Source organism: Tachyglossus aculeatus, chromosome 9 (assembly GCF_015852505.1).
Source record: "Tachyglossus aculeatus isolate mTacAcu1 chromosome 9, mTacAcu1.pri, whole genome shotgun sequence".
Taxonomy (NCBI): domain Eukaryota; kingdom Metazoa; phylum Chordata; class Mammalia; order Monotremata; family Tachyglossidae; genus Tachyglossus; species Tachyglossus aculeatus.
Genome location: NC_052074.1, coordinates 35,916,001 through 35,928,017, shown reverse-complemented (window position 1 = coordinate 35,928,017; position 12,017 = coordinate 35,916,001). Strand labels below are relative to the sequence as shown.

General features: G+C 49.4%; 1 long non-coding RNA gene across 1 annotated transcript; it reads left to right on the top strand.

Moving 5' to 3' along the window:
• The first annotated feature begins 346 nt into the window (after window positions 1-346).
• Window positions 347-11,684, top strand: LOC119932004. The gene is made up of 3 exons (XR_005452274.1): window positions 347-621; window positions 6,291-6,407; window positions 11,523-11,684. It is a non-coding gene; the product is annotated as an uncharacterized LOC119932004 (long non-coding RNA).
• Window positions 11,685-12,017: the final 333 nt, after the last annotated feature.

The following is a 12,017-nucleotide window of genomic DNA, read 5'->3' as shown; positions in this document are numbered from 1 at the left end:
AAGCAGCCTGGCTCAGTGGAAAGAGCACGGGCTTTGGAGTCAGCGGTCACGGGTTCAAATCCTGGCACCGCCAATTGTCAGCTGTGGTGACTTTGGGCAAGTCACTTGACTTCACTGGGCCTCAGTTCCCTCATCTGTAAAAATGGGGACTAAGACTGTGAGCCCCCCGTGGGACAACCTGATCACCTTTTCACCTCCCCAGCGTTTAGAACAGTGCTCTGCACACAGTAAGCGCTCACTAAATATGATTGAATGAATGAACCTGATTACGTTCTATCCCCCCGGGCTTCGAACAGTGCTTCGCACGCCATCGTTATGATAAAGGCTGCCGGGTGGGGTTGAGCCCGAGGGGTATGTAAGCACGGGGACGGAGGGGTGGCTATCCTCCCTGGTTTCTCTTGGTAATGAGCCGCCTGAGATGCAGATAGCAGGAAATTGGACCAGCAAATGAGAACTTCCTCCTCAACTCCCCCCTCCGCACCCGCACCTCCCCCCAAAACCGAAACAGCCGATAAAAGGGGGGAAGAACTAGTTCCCTGGGGCCGCGGAACAAAGAAAGCAAATATCAAAGATCTTCGCTGAGACACCTGAATGGGGCCAAGGCCAAAGCCAGTCGGACTGGTAGCTATTTTGGGTCGGGGGTGGGGTGTGTGTATGTGCGTGGGTGGGTGTGGGTGTGGGTGTGTTTGTGATGTGTGTGTGGGTGTGTGTATGCATCTACGCCCCTTTCAATTAGGCTAAGCGTGAGGTAAAGTGTTCTGCTGTATACGGTGGTAATAATAGTAGTGATGGTGGCATTTGTTACGGGCTTACTATGTGCCGGGCACGGTACTGAGCGCCGGGGTGGGTACAAGCAAATTGGGTTGGACCCAGTCACTGTCCCACCTGGGGCTCCCGATCTCAATCCCCATTTTACAGATGAGGGAACTGGAGCACAGAGAAATGAAGTGACTCGTGGCGCAGTGGAAAGAGCACGGGCTCGGGAGTCAGAGGTCATGGATTCTGATCCTGACTCATCCACTTGTCGGCTGTGTGACCTTGGGCAAGCCACTAAACTTCTCTGTGCCTCAGTTACCTCATCTGTAAAATGGGGATTAAGATTGTGAGCCCCACGTGGGACAACCTGACCACCTTGTATCCCCCCCCCGCGCTTAGAACAGTGCTTTGCACATAGTAAGCGCTTAACAAATATCATCATTATCATTATTATTATTATTGAGGTCACACAGCAGGCAAGTGGTGGAGTCGGGAGTAGAACGGACCTTCCGACTCCCAGGCCCGTGCTCTTTCCACTAAGCCGTGCTGCTCCGGTGAGCGTCTCCTCCAGGCGCGCTGGCCGGGCGGGTCGGGACCGGGCGAGTTCGACGACGGCGGCGGTTCTCGGCGGTGCGGGCCGTCGCCATGGCAGCGGCCTCCCTCTCCCGCGAAGTCCCGCAAGCTCAGCCCGTTCAGCTCTTTAAATTCCCCGCCGATTTCCGAGAGGACGCGGACCCCACAAGGGCAATTTGGGGGTGGGAGCCCAGCCCAGCCCGGACATTCCGCTCCTCTGCTGCCAACCTCCTCACTGGGCCTCGGTCTTGCCTGTCCCGCCGTCGATCCCTGGCCCACGTCCTATGTCTGGCCTGGAATGCCCTCCCTCCTCACATCCGCCAAACTAGCTCACTTCGCTCCTTCGAGGCCCTACTTAAAGCTCACCTCCTCCAGGAGGCCATCCCCGACTGTGCCCCCCTCTTCCTCTGCTTCTCCTCTCCTTCCCATCACTCCTACTCCCTCCTTCTGCTCTACCCCCCCCCCCCCAGCACTTGTGTATATAGGAACATACTTATTATACTATTTATTTTATTAATGATGTGCAGATATCTATAATTCTATTTATTTATTTTGATGCTTTGTTTTGTTGTCTGCCTTCCCCCTTCTAGACTGTGAGACCGTTGTTGGGTAGGGATTGTCTTTATCTGTTGCCTAATTGTATTTTCCAAATGCTTAGTACAGTGCTCTGCACACAGCAAACGCTCAAGAAATACGATTGAATTAATGAATGATTGAGCTCTAATCCCGGCTCTGCCCCTTGTCTGCTATGTGATTTTAGGGCAAATCATCCCATTTCTCTGGGCCCCGGTTACCTCATCTGGAAAATCGGGACCAAGATTGTGAGCCCCACGTGGGTCAGGGACTGCGTCCAACCCGATTTGCTTGTATCCACCCCAGTGCTTAGGACAGTGCCCGGCACACAGGAAATGCTTAACAAATATCATTATAATTTTTATTACTATTATTATTCTTCTCAAAGATTGAGGTTCTAATTCTGCCAGTGGCTCGTGGATGCTTATTTGACCGTAGGCAAATCACTTAACTTTTCGATTTCTTTATCTTTAAAATGTGGATTCCCTATCTGTAACTTCCTTCTTAGATGGAGCACTCCCCCCCCACCCCTGCCCGCCCCACATTCCCCCACCTCTTTCTCCCTAATCTCCTCCTCCCAGCTACCCCTACCCCCTTCCTCCACCTCCCCATCTCCTCCACACTTGCCCCTGCCTCTTTCCTCCACCTCCTTCTCCCCATCTCCTTCCTCCTCTACACTTAGCCCCTTCCTCCCACTTCTTCCTTGCCCCACCTCTGCCTCCCCATCTCCTTTCCATCCATGGAGAAGCAGCATGGCCCAGTAGAAAGAGCACGGGCTTTGGAGTCAGAGGTCAGGGCTTCAAATGCCGGCTCCACCAATCAATCAATCAATCAATCAATCGTATTTATTGAGTGCTTACTGTGTGCAGAGCACTGTACAAGCGCTTGGGAAGTACAAGTTGGCAACATACAGAGACAGTCCCTACCCAACAGTGGGCTCACAGTCTAGAAGTAGTCCAGTTGTCAGCTGTGTGACTTTGGGCAAGTCACTTCACTTCTCTGGGCCTCAGTGACCTCATCTGTAAAATGGGGATTAAGACGGTGAGGCCCCCCGTGGGACAACCTGATCACCTTGTAACCTCCCCAGCGCTTAGAATAGTGCTTTGGACATAGTAAGCGCTTAATAAATGCCATCATCATTATTATTATTATCTCCCCCCTGCCTCCTTCCCCGATCTCTTGCCCTGCTTCCCCTCTCCCCCGACCTCCTTCTCCCCCAATCACCTCCCTGCTGCTACCCCTAGTTCATTGATTCATTCAGTCGTATTTATTGAGTGCGTACTGTGCTCTGGTAGTATAGTGCTCTGTACCAGTTGCCTGGGAAAGTACAATTTGGCAACAGATAGAGACAATTCCTACCCAACAATGGGCTCACAGTCAAGAAGGGGGGAGACAGACAACAAAACAAAACAAGTAGACATGCATCAATAGCATCAGTATACATGAATAGAATTATAGATATATACACATCATTAATAGAATAAATAGAATTATAAATATGTACATATATACACAAGTGCTTTGGGGCAGGGGCGGGGAGGGGGGTAGAGCAGAGGGAGGGAGTAGGGGTGATGAGGAGGGAAGGAGGAGCAGAGGAAAAGGGGGGCTCAATCTGGGAAGGCCCCCTGGAGGAAGTGAGCTTTCAGGAGGGCTTTGAAGGGGGGAAGTGTGCTAGGTCGGTGGATGTGAGAAGGGAGGGCATTCCATTCATTCATTCAATCGTATTTATTGAGCACTTACTGTGTGCAGAGCACTGTACTAAGCACTTGGCAAGTACAAATCAGCAACATATAGAGACGGTCCCTACCCAACAGTGGGCTCACAGTCTAGAATACAGAGATAGGACGTGAGCCAAGGTTCGACGGCGGGACAGGCGAGAGCGAGGCACAGTTGGCAGCAGAGGAGTGGAGTGTGCAGGCTGGGATGTAGAAGGAGAGAAAGGAGGTGAAATAAAAGGGGGCAAGGGGATGGAAAGCTTTGAAGGCAATAGTGAGGAGTTTTTGCTTGATATGAAGGTTTTTAGGAAACAACTGGAAATTTCTGACGGTGGGGGGAGGGGGGTGGGTGGTGACATGCCCAGGGCGTTTCTGTAGAAAGATAATCTGGGCATCAGAGTGAAGTATAGACTGAAGCGGGGAGAGACAGGAAGGTTGGGAGATCAGAAAAGATGCTGAGGCAGTTATCCAATCAGGATATGATGAATGACTATACTATAACGTGGTTGCGGTTTGGATGGAGAGGGAAGGGCAGAACTCGGCTACTACCTTCTTCCCCCATCTCCTCCCCTGCTACCCCTACCTCCTTCCCTGTCCTTCTTCCCCAGTCTCCTCCCCCCGACAGCCCCTAGCCCTTTTCCCCCACTTCCACCTTCCCCATCTTTTCCCCTGCTACCCCTTTGCCCTTTCCTTCCCACCTCCTCCTCACCCAATCTCTCACCCCTACCCTGCTACCCCTAGCCCCTACCCCCACTTCCTTCTTTATATCTATTAATGTCTGGCTCCCCCTCTAAATTGTCAGCTCGTTGTGGTCAGGGAATGTGTCTGTTTATCGTTATATTGTATTCTTCCCGAGCACTTAGTACAGTGCTGTGCACACAGTAAGCAGATTGATTGGATGAGCAAATGAATGAACAAACTAACTCCACCTTCTCCACCCCTGCTACCCCGTCTCCTTCCCTCACCTCCTTCTCCCCCCCGATCTCCTCCCCCCCTACACCTAGCCCCTTCCCCCAATTTCCTCTTTCCCCCATTTCTTTCTCTGCTACCCCTACCTCCTTTCCCCCCACTTCCTCCTTCCCTGATTTCCTTCCCCACTAAACCTACTTCCTCACCCCACCCCCACCCTACCCCGGCTACCCTGTCCCAGGTGGTGCTCACATTCTCAATCCCCATTTTATAGAATGAGGGAACTGAGGCCCAGAGAAGTGAAGTGACTTGTCCAAGGTCACACAGCAGACAAGCGGCAGAGCCAGGATTAGAGCCCATGACCTTCTGACTTTGAGGCCCATGGTCTCTCCACTACACCATGCTGCTTCTCCGATACAGGCCCTGGGACTGGGGCGGGGGCGAGGTTGCTGGGGGCGGGGGGGGCTGCCAGGGGACCAGAGGTGTCAATCTGCCCATCAATCAATCAGTCAGTGGGGTTTAAGAGCAGTTACTGGATGCACAGCACTGGACCAGCGCTTGGGAGGGAACGATAGAATGGAATTAGCAGGCACATTCCCTGCCCATAGCAAGTCAAGAGGGGGATAGATACCTAAATACTGTGGGGTGGAGATGGGGTTCATTCATTCATTCATTCATTCATAAGCATCATGGCCCAATGGAAAGAGCACGGGCATGAGAGTCAGAGGTCATGGGTTCAAATCCCAGCTCTGCCAGTTGTCAGCTGTGTGACTTTAGGCAAGTCAGTTAACTTCTCTGGGCCTCAGTTACCTTATCTGTAAAGTGGGGATGAAGACTGTGAGCCCCATGTGGGACAATCTGATCACCTCGTATCCTCCCCAGCGCTTAGAACAGTGCTTTGCACATAGTAAGCGGTTAACAAATGCCATCATCATCATCCTATTTGTTAGGCACTTACTGTGTGCAGAGCACTGTACTAAGCGCTTGGGAGAGTGCAAGATTACAATAAACAGATGCATTCCCTGCCCACAATGAGCATACAGTCTTGAGGGATGTGGAAGCACAATGGTCAAGGTCCTGGTTTTGTCCACCTTTCTCTCTGACCTTTCCCTCTGCCTAAGGACCGCTTATCACTCTATCACAGGAGGTCCAGGACTAAACAGCCCCAGGGACTCACTGCTTTCTAGCCTAAAGTATTTATCTTATTGTATTGTTCTGATGATTATGAATACTGTACCAACAGTGTAATAATAATAATAATAATATTTGTTAAGCGCTTACTATGTGCCAAGCACTGTTCTAAGTGCTGGGGGGATACAAGGTACTCAGGTTGTCCCACGTGACGATGATGATGATGATGATGATGGTATTTGTTAAGCACTTACTATGTGCAAAGCACTGTTCTAAGTGCTGGGGGGATACAAGGTGATCAGGTTGTCCCACGTGGGGCTTACAGTCTTCATCCCGCTTTTACAGATGAGGGAAGTGAGGCCCAGAGAAGTGAAGTGACTTGCCCAAAGTCACACAGCTGATAAGTGACAGAGCCAGGATCAGAACCCATGATCTCTGACTCCCAAGCCCGCAATCTTTCCAATAACCCACGCTGCCCGCTTCTCATATATATAGAAGCTCTGTATTGCTTGAAGTTGAGCTGGCCTTGACTCTCAGGGAAATCTCTGCCATTCAGCGCCTCTCCTTACTGGTGCCGGGTGAAGCTCTAGTAGTAATAAAACTTGACTCTGACATACCTTTTTCTAAACACAGCTCAGAGTCTGAAAAGTTTCTCTTCCACCGTAATTTGGTGCCGTGACTCAGATGACAATGCTCGACGACGGTCCGGAGTGGTCCATCTCTCAGTGACCCTCAAGTGAAACCGCAGAGGTAAGAGACCTTTTGAAATCTATTTGGCATTAGTCCTTAGGAAAATGGGAAAAAGACAATTAAAAGAGGTTTCTCTCGCACCGGAGGGAACTCCAGCTTTTTTCATGCCCGTAGGGAGCGGGGGAAGGCGATGAGACAGGCAGTATGTGCACACAAACCGTACCCAACGGCTCAAGGCCAAACAAACTCAACAACAGGAGATAAAGAGACCAGGGCAAGAAAAGCAAGCTTGCACCTGCAAGGCTCGGAGGCAACCTCAAGGCCATATCCGCAGCCAGCGACGGTTGGCAACGGGTGGCTGGGGGCGAGCCAGATCAAATGCTTCATGACTGGACAGAGCTGTTGTTAGGCTAGTGGCTGGAGGGCGGTCAAAGCCTCGATATGCCATCCCCCGAGAAAACCCTGCCCCCGGGCAACGGGGGGTATAAGAGACGAACAAGACAAAGGGGGGGCATGCGCGCGCTCTCTCCCTCTCTCTCTCTCGCTCTCTCTCTCTCTCGCTCTCTCTCGCTCTCTCTCTCTTTCAACCATGTAACCGCTGATAGCAAATAAACGGCAACCAAGCTTTGAACCTCTGGCTGACTCTTCCTGGTATGAACGCGCGGGCCGCGTCCGGAGATGTCCGAAGACCCGGAGAGGGTAAGAACCCGAGAGTTGCCCCCGAAACCATGGGGAGCAACGCAGACTGGTTTGAAGAGAAGAGCCCCCCAAGCCTTACTGGGAACTTTGGAGGAAAAGGACTCTGTCAATGCCAAGTGAGCTAACCCAGGCAATGATTAACAATGGCCTCTCGGCCTTTCCTCAGTTAGAATTCTTTGTGGACACTTCACCCAAACCAGTGACCCAGCGCTTCTGGGGACTGCTGGGGAGCCTCAGAGGATGTCATCAGCAATTGGGGGAGCCATTTAGGTTGGGGTTTTGGAGACCCTGAACGAGCCCAGGCAAGGAGAAGGAAGGGAGGCTATTGAAAAGTGAGGGGATCCTGCCTTTGGGCTTCGATTTCTAAAGAAATAATCAGTCCACAGGGTATTTGTCTAGCGCTTAGCCAGTGTGCAGAGCACTGTACTAAGCACTTGGGAGAGTACAATTCAACGAGGTGGTAGACATGGTCCCTGACCACAAGCAGCTTATAGTGTAGAAGGGGAGACAACACCTGAAAATAAGTTCCAGATAAGGGAAATGGCCAAACGTAAGGATGTGTGTGTAAGGGCTGGGTCTGAGAGTCAGGTCCACATTTCCATGGGGATGGTATTTGTTAAGTGCATACTATGTGCCAAGCACTGGAATAGTCCAGAAGAGATTTGGAATGCCGGTGGCCAGGGGATTTTATATGTAAAGTTTAATCCTGATATCTATTTGCTCTTTGGTCTTTTGTTACATACGGCACGCGATGTGCTGTTTTTCTTTGGGAAGCCCTTTCCTAGAGATGTTCACAGAGGAGTTACCCAGGAATTATTCTTTGCCGGTGTTTACACTTTTATGTTACCTCAGATTTATTTCAGTCCAGGAAATATGCACTCCAACCACATTAAGAGCCCTGTGGGTTTTTTTGTTTGTTTTTGTTTTTTTAATAGTATTTGTTAAGCACTTACTAGGTGCCAGGCACTGTACAAAGCACCAGGGCACATACAGGTTTGTCAGGTTGAACACAGTTCCTATCCCTCTTGGGGCTCACAGTCTTCATCCCCATTTTGCAGAGGAGGTAACAGAGGCCCAGAGAAGTGAAGTAACCTGCCAAAAGCCGCACAGGAGGCAAGCGGCGGACCCGGCATTAGAACCCAGGTCCTTTGGACTCCCAGGTCTGGGATCTTTCCACTACGCCCCTCTGCTTCTCACTAGAATGGCCACACTACTTCTCATTTTCAGTTGTCATAAAGTTACTTTCCGATCTCTCCGGATCGCTGTAGCTTGGTTCGGTTTTACTGGAGCCCCATCGAGATTAACTGTTTTCAAATGTTCACAATTCCCTGCCACAGTTTTTAATAGAAATATGAGCCCAGAAATGCCTAGTACAGTACTCTGTGCACAATAAGCACTCAGTAAATACTTTTGAGGAGGATGATGATTTGTAGAAATAGCAGATGCCATTATTGACAGCCCATGTCCCTACAGATAGCATCCTCCTAGAATAATTTTTTTTTTGTTTTGCAGTAATGGTGGTAATTTTTTTTTAGAATAACGAATTCTTTCTTCAGTTCTCTGCTTCCCAAACCTCTGTTGACCTCCGAGGGTTAAATCCCTAGACTGTAAGCTCGTTAAATATGAAAGCATCCTTGTACTGTTTTGAAATTGGCCTTCCCTCAGGATCAAGGCACACCTGCATTGCTCCCTCTAGATTGTAAGCTCATGTGGGCAGGGAACATGCCTTCTAACTCTTTTGTCTGTTGGACTCTCCCAAGTGCTTAGTACAATGCTCTGCAGATAGTAAACACTCAATAAATACCATCGGTTGAATGAATGAATGAATGATTGGTCAGCTCTCTGGAAGAGCAGCAGCGTGGCCCAGGAGATTAGAAGCACGGGCCTGGGAGTCCGAAGGACTTGGGTTCTAATCCCGGCTCCGCCACTTGTCTGCTGTGTTACCTCGGGCAAATGACTTCACTTCTCTGCAGCTCAGTTCCCTCATCTGAAAATGAGGATTAAGACTGTGAACCCCATATGAGATAACGACAGTCCAGCTTGATTAACTTGTATCTACCCCCATTGATTAATACAGTGCCTGGCATGGAGGCACTTCAAGTACCATTAAGAAAAAACCCCCAAACACACTTCTGTATCACAAGCCTCAAACACACTGATAGAAAGCAGCCGAGTTTTGTTGTTGTTGTTATTTTTTGAATGTGCCTTGGAAGAGACGAGTTAATGGTCTTCATTGTTTTCCCTCAGGTTTTTTTTTTTCATGAGAATGATAATAACTGCGGTACTCCTAAAACACTTACTATGTACCAAGTAGTGTACTAAGCGCTGGGGTAGCTGCAGGATAATCTGAAATACCTCCAGTCCTAAGCAGAGTAGCTGTAAGCTGTTCCTAAAGCCTTTTTGTCACAAAGTGTGTGATCGCAGGCCTTTTCCCTCCCAGACCCGAACGTCATAGATTGGTTGTATTTACCTATTTATATTTACCTATGTTATATTTGCTACATTTACCTCTTTCTGGCACTGGACTAAGCACTGGAGAAGATGGACGCTAATCAGGTTGAGCACAGTTCCTGTCCCAGATGGGGCTCACGGTCTTCATTTTACGGATGAGGAAACTGAGCTGCAGAGAAGTGAGGTCATTTGCCCAGGATCACACGGCAGACAAGTGTGTGGCTCCGTGGAAAGAGCACGGGCCTTGGAGTCAGAGGTATTGGGTTCAAATCCTGACTCAGCCGATTGTCAGCTGTGTGACTTTGGGCAAGTCACTTAACTTCTCTGGGCCTCAGTTACCTCAATCTGTAAAACGGGGATGAAGACGGTGAGCCCCCTGTGGGACCACCTGATCACCTTGTAACCTCCCCAGCGCTTAGAACGGTGCTTTGCACTTAGTAAGCACTTAATAAATGCCATTATTAGTATTAGTATTAAGTGGCAGAGCTACGATTGGAACCCAGGTCCTTCTGACTCCCAGGCCTGGGCTCCTATCCACTAGACCACGCTGCTTCTCAGCATACAGACTAAATTTGCAGAAAACATTTCACTTGCAGAATGAATTTGGGAATTGTGTGGTTGGCCCTTTGTGGGAAAGGGAATACAAAGAAGTGGTTTCCACGAGGGAATTTCATCTCTCTAGGTATTTCTTCGCATGACCGTGCCGGAATAAGAATAAAACGTTGAGATATCTTGAAGAATTCCTGTTGTCCAGAACAGCTAAACCCTATCAAAATGATGGTCAGATGAGTAGAATGGGAATCAGGTGATGCAATTCAGGTCAGGATTGAACCTGAATCTCTCTCTGTAGCAGTAGGCACAGGGGACGCGTAATGTGAAATTTTCCACAATTGCGAAATCGCCTGTGAGAATTGTAGGTTGTATTGGACATTCATATGAATGGTTGGGCTGTCTCCCAGAAGCAAAATCCTGAGTCCGTTTAGGTAAAAACCCAAAATATAGCCCAAGGTAAGTGGGTCGGAGCAAGAAATCAATAAATCCTCATACAGCTTTCGGGGCAGAAAATTGTCCTCTAGGTTGTTTAAAAGGATGATGGGAAAATACAGTGTAAAATAGGATGGACCAAAATGTGATGCCAGCTTACACATTAAAAAAATAATAATAAATCTCGAGTTTTGAGAGCATCTCCTTTTTGAGATTACATTTGGAAGCAATAACATTTCCGGGTATGCTTGAGCCTTTGGAGAGTTTTATGTTCCTGGCTTTTAGGAGCTCTTTGGCCTCTGCCGCTCTGTGTTTTCCATGCTGGCGGGTCTTAATAATATTATTAATAATACTGTTATTATTATTATTTTGGTATTTGCTAAGCACACTAGTGTGGATGCAGGCAAATTAGGCCTGACAACGGTCCCTGTCCCATGTGAGGCCTGCAGTCTCCATCCCCATTTTACAGAGGAGGTAACTGAGGCCCAGAGAGGGTGAAGTGACTTGCCCAAGGTCATTAGTTGGGCTCATCCTCTTCCTGCCCCGGCTCCCCTTCAGGCAAGGAGGGGCCAGGGGATGCGGTTCCTTATGAATCATTCATAAGGTGAATCATTCATAAGGGCAGTTTGTCCTTTGTCCAAGCATAAACTTGAACAATAACCCCAAACCGAGTGAGTGGTCACACCACCACTTTCTTGGCCGTGTGACCAATCCAACCCGCGTGTCTTGGCCCTCCTCGAACCTAACTCTCCATCAGTGACCCTGCATGGACGATCCAGCACCACTACCTCTCCCATCCCTATCCCTGACACTCCCCAAGTGACCCAGCAGGGACCGTTCAAAACCACCGACCTACCTTTCTCCATTAAATCTTTCTGCCTCAGCTTCCTCATTTATAAAATAGGGATTTAGACTGTGAGCCCAGTGTGAGACAGGGACTGTGTACCACCCAATTATCTTGTGTCTAAGCCAGTGGTTAGTACGGTGTCTGCCAGATAATTAGTGTTTTAAAAAGACCACAGTTGTTATTGTTATTATCAGGGAAGTTGGATATGCCGTGACTTGGATGACAACGCTCGACGACGGTCCAGAGCGGTCCATCTCGCAGTGACCCTCAAGTGCAACCGCAGAGGCTCGCATCTCCTCCTGCCTTCAGAACATATCCATCTGGATGTCTGCTCGCCACCTAAAACTCAACATGTCCAAGACTGAACTCCTTGTCTTCCCTCCCAAACCCTGCCCTCTCCCTGACTTTCCCATCTCTGTTGACGGCACCGCCATCCTTCCCGTCTCACAAGCCCGCAACCTTGGTGTCATCCTCGACTCCGCTCTCTCATTCACCCCTCACACCCAAGCCGTCACCAAAACCTGCCGGTCCCAGCTCCGCAACATTGCCAAGATCCGCCCTTTCCTCTCCATCCAAACCGCTACCCTGCTCGTTCAAGCTCTCACCCTATCCCGTCTGGACTACTGCATCAGCCTTCTCTCTGATCTCCCATCCTCATGTCTCTCCCCACTTCAATCCATACTTCATGC